Raw genomic sequence first — 12671 nt, 5'->3', positions numbered from 1 at the left:
GGTCTTGACAATTTAAAGGGGTAAATTATATGGTATTGGAGTTCAGGGGGTTATGGATCCATCAATGTGGATTTGAGGGGGAAAACTATACTGTTTTCTCATATATATAAACAGCCCCAAGAAACCCGACGGATGGAGGCCAGCCGGCGACACACTCTGGTCCTGGGCCCCTGGGAAGAACGCGAGAGCAGCATGGCCGTCCATTGTCAGTTAGATGTGGTCAGTGTGTGAGGGCAAGCGATGCAGACGTGAAGTCCAGGCATTGTTGAAGCGAAGCAACAAAGGGCTTTGCTGATTCAGGTAATTTTTAGATCATAATTCCTTGATCTTTGTCTACTTATTTCTGTTATGATCAGTTGACATAATAGTCAAATTCATGAGATGAACCATTGCTGATGTTTAACCTACTCGATTCCTCTTTTTTTTGCACAAATTGTAGTCATGTAAATTCAGCAGGTTGTGTCGTTGCATGAACTTTGATTATTGGATAGATGGAGCGTAGAATTTCTTCTAATTTACTCCAAAACCAAGATTCAAGAACTCGGGTGCTCTCTCCTTTTTTTTGTAAGAATGTTTCAAAAATGCAATTATCATCAAGTTGTGAGAAAAGTAAAAGGAGCTAACATGTAAATCAATTAATTGAATCTAAAAACGGTGCTACGTCCTTTACTGAAAGAAAAATTGAGTCAATTATAAGGGCCCATTATACGAAGCTCGCACAAGGGCCTCTAGGATGCCAGGGCCGGCCGGCCCGGCCCTGTCCGTTGGTTCTTTACGTGTGAGGAGAATGTACGGGAGGAGGGGCAGATGAAGGATGGTAGAAGGTAGAATGGTGTTCTGCCAGCACGAAAAATAACACTGTTTTTTTTAAGTAGTGTATATAGAAATAGCGGTTGCATGTTTTCCGGTGTTTAAGAAAAAATCGGCTTGTTTTTCTAAGCACCTACGTAAGCACTTTGCATTGTTGATGGGGCATGGGCTACAAAAAATTATTACTGTACTTTCGACAAACTGTACTGTAAACATGGCAAATCAAACCATGCGTGTAAACCGTACCACTGCCAGCCATGCAATCTACTCCTAGATCGCAACTTGCCACGACAAGGGTGAGAGATGATACTAAATGCTGATGCAGCTTTTGTTATCAATCAGGCTAATCAATCAACAAGAGAGACTGATCACTGTTGGTGGAAAACGCTTGGGACGTGCAAGTGACAGTGACGCTTATGTAGTGCACGTCGTGGAAGATGCCGCGGGAGTGGTTTAGGTAGAATCCATAAGTTTAACATATTCTTAAACTTAAAAAAAAAAGAATCCATAAGTTTAAGGTTTTCAGCGAGTGACACTACGTGACGTGCCGGTTAAACTAGGGAGAAGAGATTGGGACTTGCGGAAGCATTTTGTAAAGTAATACTACCTCGTTTGACGATTTCACCTGAATGTGAAAAAACTTGCTTCTATAGAGCATGTTGGGATTCGCCTACAGATTAGTCACATGAAAAAAATACAAACACACACACACGCGCGCGCATCATTTTTTTCTCTTTTTCTCACGATACAAGCCCCTAGTCCAGCACACAAACCGGCTCTAACTATTATCTCCGGTTGGGTTTATAAGTCGGGCATGGATTTTTAGGTCTTCATTCAGATTGAACAAGTGAAATGCAAAACACCTCAAAAGCGGTGTCATCAGTAAAAAAAACCACTACTTTTATTGTGATGGATCAATTCTCTCGGATTTTCTGCTAATGACACTGTCATTATGTTTTTTCTTTTTCATTCCACTCAGATTGAACATCTGTATTTTATTCAATGCAACACTTCCCTGATTTGTTCTAGAGTTGCACCTTTTAATAATCGTGTGTACCTACCCAAAGTTTGGTTCGTCTAATGGATCAATTTCTCCTGTGAAGTCGTCGGTGGTGACGGACCAACACATCACCTCTACACGTTCAAACAATGATATATATCGAGAGGTTCGCTGACGTATTGCTTCTCATTGTCTACCTGCCTGACCTGCTCCAGCTGGTCAACTTGGGCGTCTCCTCGCACGACCTGCCTCACATTCTTCGTGTCCCCAAAAGCCATCAGTTTTCACACGGTAAAATTTCTTTTTACAGCACAAGGAGAGGGAGGCTCGTTGGCATACATAATGTTACTAACAAATAATCATCCTTAGTACTAAGATAAGCATGTCACCACAGACCAAGATTTTCTAAACGAGGCAAAAGCTTTGCTTCATCTCATTTGCTCATTGATAAAAGGAATTTTATCACCAGACTGGTCATCGAGAATAAAAATCCAGACTGGTCATCGAGAATAAAAATCCACTCCTGCCCCATTAGGGAGCTCAACTTATTTGGCCCGACACATTTTCAAAAGACCGCCTCAAACTTAAGCTTTATCAAAAGAGAAAAGTATACCTTTTGCCCCTTGATTTTTGGTGCAGTCTAGATTTAGCCCCCAACTACGAAACCGAACAATTCACACACCCAATTATTGAAACCGGACAAGGTTCGTCCCCTGGTCTTGGTTTTGACCGGTTTTACTGCAAACTCACCCCGGTTTTGAGCGGTCCTGACTCAAATTCACATATTCTTTTTAAATCAGTGAACTTTTTTGAAATTTACATACTTTTTTTCAAATCCGCGTACTTTCTTCAAGGCCCCATACTTTTTTCACATTCGTGTACTTTTTCAAATCCGTCAGTTTTTTAAATTTCTCATAGTTTTTACAAGTTCACGTAAATTTTACAAGTTCGAGTACTTTTAACAAGTTTGCATAATTTTTTCAAACCCACACACCTTTTCAAATTCCCGTACATTTTTTCAGATCTGTGTACTTTTTTCATGTTCGTTTACTTTTTTTCGAAACCGCCTGCTTTTTCCAAGTTCGTGTTTTTTTTTAATCCAGGAACTTTTTCCAAATTTGAAAAATTACACGAATAGGGAAAAAGTAACTGGAATTTTAAAAAGTTCACGAATTTGAAAAAAGTACCTGAACCAGAAAAAATTGCCTGTCCCTCCGGTAGGAGTCGAAGTAGGCCAGACTCGTGGACATGCCAGGGGTGCTGACCCCGTTGTTGATGGCGAGGCAGACAACCCTCCTCCATGCGGCTTGCCTGTCCATGATCTCCTGCGCGAACTCAGGGTCGATCAGGAGGTTGGCGAGCTCACCGTTCCTGTCATAGGCCTTCTTGATGCGGTCGAGGAAGCTGGCGCGGATGATGCACCCGCCCTTCCAGATCCTGGCCAGCTCGCCGAGGTTGAGGCCCCATCCCTTCTCCGTGCTCTTGGCCTTGATGATGTTCATGCCCTGGGCGTAGCTGCAGATCTTGGAGGCATAGAGGGCTTTCCTCACATCCTCGATCAGCTGTGCCTTGTCCACAGTTTCGCCACTGGAGTAGTCGCCCTGGAAGATCTTGGAAGCCGCGACACGCTCATCCTTGAGTCCGCTGAGGAACCTGGAATCCAAGGACGCCTCAATGGTAGGAGCAGCCACAGAGAGCTCAGCAGCCTGCTGCACCGTCCACTTCCCGGTTCCCTTCATCCCGGTCTTGTCCAGGACCTTGTCGACCAAGTAGCCTTCACCCTGGTCATCCTTGATGCTGAATATATCAGCAGTGATCTCGACCAAGAAACTGAGGAGCTCACCCTTGTTCCACTCGGCAAAAACCTGCTGCAGCTCACCGTTTGTAAGCTTGCCAACCGACTTGAGAACGTCATACGCCTCAGCGATCAGCTGCATGTCACCGTACTCAATGCCATTGTGAACCATCTTGACAAAGTTTCCGGATCCACCATTCCCAATGTATGTGACACAGGGGCCGCTGTCAGGGATCTGAGCAGACACCTTGAGAAGAATGTCTTCAATGTACTGTTATGCCTCCAATGAGCCTCCAGGCATCATGGAGGGGCCATGGCGGGCACCCTCCTCTCCTCCGGAAACACCCATCCCGAGGTAGAGGAGCCCACGCTCCTCCATCGCCTTCTCCCTCCTTTTCGTGTTCTCATACCACTCGTTTCCTCCGTCAACGATGCAGTCGCCCTGCTCCAGGTGAGCTGCGAGCGTCGCAATGGTCTGGTCAACAGGTGCGCCGGCCTTGACAAGCATGATGACGACACGTGGCTTCTGAATGGAGTTGACGAAGGATGCAGGGTCATGGAAACCGTAGAGAGGAAGGTTTCCTTCTAGCTTGGCGCGCTGGACAGTCTCATCGACCTTGGAGGTGGTCCTGTTGTAGACAGAGATGGGGAAGCCTTTCTCTGCAATGTTGAGGGCGAGGTTCTGCCCCATGACGGCGAGGCCAGCAAGACCAATTCTGGTGAGAGCCATCTTGTACCTGAAAAGAGATGCACCAAACACGTCAGGTACAGAGCAGAACAGTGTCAAGTAATTCATGCATATGTTTGACTGAAAAGGTTAAAAGCCTGCCTTTGTAGAACAAATAATCATGCTAATATGAACTAGACGAAAGAATAAGCTTCACTCTTGAGCAATTGTTTGCAGTGGGCAAAAGTTTGAGAAATTTATCCCAAAGCAGCCAACGAATAACTGAATACACAGTTACAAATGTCAACCAGAGTAGATGCGACAGGGCGGACGGCACAACATGCGGTTGAGATGACAAATTAAACCCATAATCAAGTTGCAGCTAATTCTATCATTGTGTACAGCAGTACAGTTGGGCAGGAAACCAGAACCGAACAGCACGCCCGTGTGGCCGAGCAAATCACAGTGATTGCCTAAGACGAACACAATAAATGAAGCGATCGTGTGCTGAAACGTAATTCAGATTACGGGGCAATCAGCCATGTCCCATGAGGCCAAGACAGTAGATCCTATTATGCTAGCTGCTCAGGAACATGGTACTGCCAGTACCCAAAGTGCACAAAACACAGTACAATTAGCCTCCCGCATCAGACAGCACGGCCTCGGCATAACCGATCATGCAGAAAAACAAACGGAAAAGGAAATACTAGTAGATAAACAGGCCACCCACCATGCATCTTGTACTAGAGCTGCTAGTAGTAGTACAGAATAGAGGATGATGGAGTGGAAGCCCAGGGCAAGAGAGTGCGTGCCGGCGGTCCGTCCAGCCGGCAATCAGGTCAGCGTGCTGTGCCGGGCAATTCAACTGCCACCGCCGATTCCCGCTTGGGTGGCCCGTCGAGTCCAGCGTCCCGGCGCGAGATTCCCTGCCGTTACTCGGTCAACTCTCGCGGCCTCCCGTGGATCTGAGCCAGCCACCGCGTCGCGTGCGTGGCTCAGCTTCAGGCCCCCGCCCGCCCCTAGGACTAGGACTAGGAACACGCACCGAGCGCCGAGGACCAGAAAATCCGTCCGGCGACGCGGCCCGCCCACCGAGAGTATCTAGCTACTGCCTGCCTCGCCGACGGTGCCGCCTCGGTTCCTCCGCGCCAGTGGAAACCTCGCCCGGGCCCGGGCCGGCGGGCTTGTGGCGGAGATCGTTCGGGGCACAAGCAAGGAAACAAACGAGGGGAGGAGATTCGGGACGGGAGGGGAGGGGACGAGTTGCCTGACCTGCCTGCCTGCCTGCCTTGGATGGGATGAGATCCGCCTGCGCTGCGCGGGTCAAGGGAGAAGGAAGACGAGTGTTGGGTTCGCGGTGCGATGCGGATGCGATGCGAGAGCGACCACCTACCCCTCCTCGACCCCCCTCGAGCCTGCTTAAATATAATACCGTCCGTGGCATTGCCTTTTCGCACCTCGTGGAGATAGCAGCCCCGTTGGCCGACGGGTGGGCCCGGGGCTGGCGGCTCCAAGCGCACCGCACCAGGGGTGGGTGGGTGGGTGGGGTGTGGGGGGTGGGTGGGTTTAGGTTGCCTGACGCCTGGGCCCGGCAAGGCTGCCCCACGCGGCGTCTGGTGAGTGGGAACCAAAGCTAGCGCTGACGGGGAAGGCGGCTCCTGTTTGGCCTCTACTGATGATCCTCGAAAGAAAAGAAAAATGCAATTGGCGTCTGCTACTCGTGCGGCTTGCTGCTGCTCTGGGATGGCGTCAGCGCGGTGTCACCCGTGAAAAGACTCCCCCGTGTCTAAGCTGAGCGGACCACATGATTTGATTTCAAATCCAGGTTCAATTCCTAACCCAGATCTGGCTGTGAACAGTGCGGACTTCAAATATGCCAACAACTGTACTATACGTAGAAATTAATCCCAAAGCAGCCAATAAATAACTGAATACGAGGTTACAAATGTCAACCAGAGTAGATGCGACAGGGCGGACAACACAACATGCGGTTGAGATGACAAATTAAACCCATAATCAAGTTGCAGCTAATTCTATCATGGTGTACAGCAGTACAGTTGGGCAGGAAACCAGAGCCGAACAGCACGCCCGTGTGGCCGAGCAAATCACAGTGATTGCCTAAGACGAACACAATAAATGAAGCGATCGTGTGCTGAAACGTAATTCAGATTACGGGGCAATCAGCCATGTCCCATGAGGCCAAGACAGTAGATCCTATTATGCTAGCTGCTCAGGAACATGGTACTGCCAGTACCCAAAGTGCACAAAACACAGTACAATTAGCCTCCGGCATCAGACAGCACGGCCTCGGCATAACGGATCATGCAGAAAAACAAACGGAAAAGAAAATACTAGTAGATAAACAGGCCACCCACCATGCATCTTGTACTAGAGCTGCTAGTAGCAGTACAAAATAGAGGATGATGGAGTGGAAGCCCAGGGCAAGAGAGTGTGTGCCGGCGGTCCGTCCAGCCGGCAATCAGGTCAACGTGCTGTGCCGGGCAATTCAACTGCCACCGCCGATTCCCGCTTGGGTGGCCCGTCGAGTCCAGCGTCCCGGCGCGAGATTCCCTGCCGTTACTCGGGCAACTCTCACGGCCTCCCGTGGATCTGAGCCAACCACCGCGTCGCGTGCGTGGCTCAGCTTCAGCCCCCCGCCCGCCCCTAGGACTAGGACTAGGAACACGCACCGAGCGCCGGGGACCAAGAAATCCGTTCGGCGACGCGGCCCGCCCATCGAGAGTATCTAGCTACTGCCTGCCTCACCGACGGTGCCGCCTCGGTTCCTCCGCGCCGGCGGAACCCTCGCCCCGGCCCGGGCCGGCGGGCTCGCGGCGGAGATCGTTCGGGGCACAAGCAAGGAAACAAACGAGGGGAGGAGATTCGGGACGGGAGGGGAGGGGACGAGTTGCCTGACCTGCCTGCCTGCCTTGGATGGGATGAGATCCGCCTGCGCTGCGCGGGTCGAGGGAGAAGGAAGACGAGTGTTGGGTTCGCGGTGCGATGCGGATGCGATGCGAGAGCGACCACCTACCCCTCCTCGACCCCCCTCGAGCCTGCTTAAATATAATACCGTCCGTGGCATTGCCTTTTCGCACCTCGTGGAGATAGCAGCCCCGTTGGCCGACGGGTGGGCCCGGGGCTGGCGGCTCCAAGCGCACCGCACCAGGGGTGGGTGGGTGGGTGGGGAGTGGGGGTGGGTGGGTTTAGGGTGCCTGACGCCTGGGCTCGGCAAGGCTGCCCCACGCGGCGTCTGGTGAGTGGGAACCAAAGCTAGCGCTGACGGGGAAGGCGGCTCCTGTTTGGCCTCTGCTGATGATCCTCGAAAGAAAAGAAAAATGCAATTGGCGTCTGCTACTCGTGCGGCTTGCTGCTGCTCTGGGATGGCGTCAGCGCGGTGTCACCCGTGAAAAGACTCCCCCGTTTCTAAGCTGAGCGGACCACATGATTTGATTTCAAATCCAGGTTCAATTCCTAACCCAGATCTGGCTGTGAACAGTGCGGACTTCAAATATGCCAACAACTGTACTATACGTAGAAATTAATCCCAAAGCAGCCAATGAATAACTGAATACGAGGTTACAAATGTCAACCAGAGTAGATGCGACAGGGCGGACAGCACAACATGCGGTTGAGATGACAAATTAAACCCATAATCAAGTTGCAGCTAATTCTATCATGGTGTACAGCAATACAGTTGGGCAGGAAACCTGAACCGAACAACACGCCCGTGTGGCCGAGCAAATCACAGTGATTGCCTAAGACGAACACAATAAATGAAGCGATCGTGTGCTGAAACGTAATTCAGATTACGGGGCAATCAGACATGTCCCATGAGGCCAAGACAGTAGATCCTATTATGCTAGCTGCTCAGGAACATGGTACTGCCAGTACCCAAAGTGCACAAAACACAATACAATTAGCCTCCCGCATCAGACAGCACGGCCTCGGCATAACCGATCATGCAGAAAAACAAACGGAAAAGGAAATACTAGTAGATAAACAGGCCACCCACCATGCATCTTGTACTAGAGCTGCTAGTAGCAGTACAAAACAGAGGATGATGCAGTGGAAGCCCAGGGCAAGAGAGTGCGTGCCGGCGGTCCGTCCAGCCGGCAATCAGGTCAGCGTGCTGTGCCGGGCAATTCAACTGCCACCGCCGATTCCCGCTTGGGTGGCCCGTCGAGTCCAGCGTCCCGGCGCGAGATTCCCTGCCGTTACTCGATCAACTCTCGCGGCCTCCCGTGGATCTGAGCCAGCCACCGCGTCGCGTGCGTGGCTCAGCTTCATCCCCCCGCCCGCCCCTAGGACTAGGACTAGGAACACGCACCGAGCGCCGGGGACCAGGAAATCCGTCCGGCGATGCGGCCCGCCCACCGAGAGTATCTAGCTACTGCCTGCCTCACCGACGGTGCCGCCTCAGTTCCTCTCCGCCGGCGGAACCCTCGCTCGGGCCCGGGCCGGCGGGCTCGCGGCGGAGATCGGTCGGGGCACAAGCAAGGAAACAAACGAGGGGAGGAGATTCGGGAGGGGAGGGAAGGGGACGAGTTGTCTGACCTGCCTGCCTGCCTGCCTTGGATGGGATGAGATCCGCCTGCGCTGCGCGGGTCGAGGGAGAAGGAAGACGAGTGTTGGGTTCGCGGTGCGATGCAGATGCGATGCGAGAGCGACCACCTACCCCTCCTCGACCCCCCTTGAGCCTGGTTAAATAGCGTCCGTCCGTGGCATTGCCTTTTCGCACCTCGTGGAGATAGCAGCCCCGTTGGCCGACGGGTGGGCCCGGGCTGGCGGCTCCCAAGCACGCACCGCACCAGGGGTGGGTGGGTGGGTGGGGAGTGGTGGGTGGGTGGGTTTAGGGTCTCTGACGCACGGGCCCGGTCGCCCGGCAAGGCTGCCCCACATGGCGTCTGGTGAGTGGGAACCAAAGTTTGCGCTGACGGAGAAGGCGGCTCCTGTTTGGACTCTGCTGATGATACTTAAAATAAAAGAAAAAAGCAATTGGCGTCTGCTACTCGTGCGGCTTGCGGCTGCTCTGCGATGGCGTCAGCACCGCGTCACCCGTGAAAAGATCAGCTGTGCTCTGTGATGGGTTTTTTTCATTGTTTTTTTTTACGTGTGAGGGGAATGCACTGGAGGAGAGGAGGGGCAGATGAATTATGCCAACAGGTAAAAGAAACGCTGCTTGTTTTTTAAGTACATTAGTATATATAGAAATAGCGGGGTGTGCATGTTTTATGGTGTTTAAGCAAAAATCGGCTTGTTTTTCTAAGCATCTAGTTAAGCACTTTGCATTGTTGATGGGGCATGGGCTACAAGAAATTCCTACTGTACTTTCGACAAACTGTAGATCGTACCTTTCTGTAAACATGGCAAATCAAACCATGCGTGCAAACCGTACCGCCGCCAGCCGTGCAATCTACTCCTAGATCGCAACTTTGCCACGACAAGGGTGAGAGGTGACACTAAATGCTGATACAGCTTTTGTTATCAGCAGCAACGAGAGAGACGGATCACTGTTGGTGGAAAACGCTTGGGACGTGCAAGTGACAGTGACGCTTACGTACTGCACGTCGTGGAAGATGCCGCCGGAGTGGTTTAGGTAGAATTCATAAGTTTAAGGTTTTCAACCAGTGCAAGTACGTGACGTGGGGATTAAACTAGGGAAAAGATATTATTGGGACTTGTGGAAGCATTGTGTAAGGTTGGTCATAGTGGGGAGTAAGTTACTACCTTCATAATGCAAAGTAACATAATAGTAGTATCATAGATGGCTTCATTTATTAGCTCGTAGACTCATCTTGTCTTAGAAAACACTATGTTACAGTAACATATTATGTTACCACCTTTCATTAATTACTTGCCACATAAGCATAATTTTCTTGAAGTGCGCTATGTTACTACTCCCTCCTTCCATCTATATAGGGCCTAATGTGTTTTTCAAGACATCCTTTGACTATTGACAAGATTAATAGTACATGACATGCATAATGTGAAAATTATATCATTGAAAGCTCCTTTCACATATGAATTTGACGATGTGCTTTGTGTAAGTTGCATGTCATATATTATTGCTCTAACATTTGGTCAAAATTAGCCTCGAAAAATGCATTAGGCCCTATATAGATAGAAGAAGGGAGTAGCTAAGTTACTCCCACTATGACTAGCCTAAAGCACTACTACCTCATTTGACGATTTCACCTGAATGTGATTTTTTTTTTTGCTTTTCTAGAGCATGTTGGGATTCGCCAACGGATTAATCACATGAAAAAACACAAGCACACATGCACGCGAAAATCCTTTGGCCAAATGCATATGTCGTGCCGTGTTGTCTATGTACTTCTTCTCTTTGTCTCACGATTCAAACTCCTAGGCTTAGCACACAAAACCGGCTCTAACTATTCTTTTTGGTTGGGTTTATAATCAGGCACGGGTTTTTAGGTCTTCATTCAGATTGAACAAGTGAAATGCAAAAACAAAAAAAAACACCTCAATAGCGGTGCCATAAGTAAAAAACCACCACTTCTATTGTGATGGATCAATTCTCTCAGATTTTCTGCTAATGACACTATTATTGTGGTGTGTTTTTTCATTTCACTCAGATTGATCATCTATATTTTATTCAATATAACAATTCCCTAGTTTGTTCTAGAGTTGCTTGCTTAGAGCCTTAGGGCATGGCCAATGCATAGCCTCAGCGTGATACCTCGTATGCCATGTGGGATCGGATATCAGGAAAAGTAGGTTCGGATGAGGAAGCGGGATCCTCTGCAGGAGGCAGGTGTTTGAAGAGAAAAAGTATGATCTGGTGAAAAAGCTCAAAAAGTTAAAAGTGAAAAATAGAGATGCATGTGCATTAGAGTCTTTATTTCTAATTCTTTAATGAGGCTCACTAGATAGCTTGCACTGGGGAGAAAGAATTCGTATAGATGCCTCGAAAAACTTTTTGTCACCATATGCCATCATTGTACACGCCCTTAGAGGCGCACCTTCTAATAATCTTGTGTACCTACCCAAAGTTTGATTCGTCTGACGGATCAATTGTCCAGTAAAGTCGTCGGTGGTGACGGACCAACACATCACATCTACAAGTTCAAACAACGATATACTCCTAACGAGAGGTTCGCTGACGTATTGCTTCTCATTGTCTACCTGCCTGACCTGCTCCAGCTAGTCAACTTGGGCGTCTCCTCACACGACCTGCCTCACACTCTTCGTGTCCCCAAAAGCCATCAGTTTCACACGGTAAAATTTCCTTTTAGAGCACACAGGGAGGGAGGCTCGTGGCATACATAGTGCTACTAACAAATAATCAATCCTTGGTACTAAGATAAGCATGTCACCAATGACCAAGATTTTCTAAATAAAGGCAAAAGTTTCGCTTCATCTCATTGATAAAAAAGAATTTTCAAGTATTACAAGTCTAGTCATCAAGAGTAAAAGCCTATTCTCGCCGCATATTCAAAGGGCCATCTCACACTTAAGTTCATCAAAAAAGAAAAGTACAAATTTTGTTCCTCAACTTTCTGGCGGAGTCTAGATATGATCCACCAACTTTGAAATCAGACAACTTGCACCCTCAACAATTGAAACCGGAAAAGGTTTGTCCCTGTTCTCGGTTTTGACCGGATTTAGTGCAGACTCACCCCTGTTTTGAGCAGTGCTGACTCGCTGACTCAAATTCATGTACTCTTTTCAAATCCGTGAATTTTTTTAAAATTCAACTACTTTTTTCAAATCCACATACTGGTCCGCATACTTTTTTTCAGAACCGCCTACTTTTTCCAAGTTCATGATTTTTTTCAAATTCAAGAACTTTTTCCAAATAACGTACGTGAACACTAAAAATGTACATGAATTTGAAAAAAAAACATGCGTACATGGGAAAGTATGTGAAATTAAAAAAGTTAACGAATTTGAAAAAAGTACGTGAATTTGAAAAAATTACAGGAACTTGTAGAAAGTACGTGGATTTGAAAAAAAGTACATGAATTATAGAAAAACAAAAATTTGGAAAATGTACATAAATTTTGAAAAGTTATGTGAACTTCAAAAAATTAAATGGATTCAAAATTACGCAAGCTTCAAACATGTTCATGGATTTGAAATAATTGCGCGAATTTTAGTTAACACGGTAAAACCCGGGGTGAGTTGGCACTAAAACAGGTCAAAACCGAGTCCATGGATGAATCTTGTCCGGTTTCAGAATTTCGGGGTGCAAGTTATCCGTTTTTGGAGTTCAGGGACAAAAGGTATTACCTTTCTCTTATAAAAAAAACTAAGGAGGAGGAGGCCAAATACTAATTTCCTGGCGGTGAGGATGGGGGTGGGGGCACTAATTGTTGGTTGTTTTACATGATTTTTTGAAGATTGTATACACATTTTTTTCTCAATCTTGGAGA

At 48.4% G+C, this 12671-nt stretch overlaps 1 pseudogene; it reads right to left on the bottom strand.

The window, feature by feature from the left end:
• Nucleotides 1-2976: 2976 nt before the first annotated feature.
• LOC125518048 lies at nt 2977-8857 on the bottom strand (annotated as a pseudogene).
• Nucleotides 8858-12671: the final 3814 nt, after the last annotated feature.

Source organism: Triticum urartu, chromosome 7 (genome assembly GCF_003073215.2).
Source record: "Triticum urartu cultivar G1812 chromosome 7, Tu2.1, whole genome shotgun sequence".
Taxonomy (NCBI): domain Eukaryota; kingdom Viridiplantae; phylum Streptophyta; class Magnoliopsida; order Poales; family Poaceae; genus Triticum; species Triticum urartu.
The sequence above is the reverse complement of the archived record's forward strand: the minus strand, read 5'-3'. Positions and strand labels throughout refer to the sequence as shown.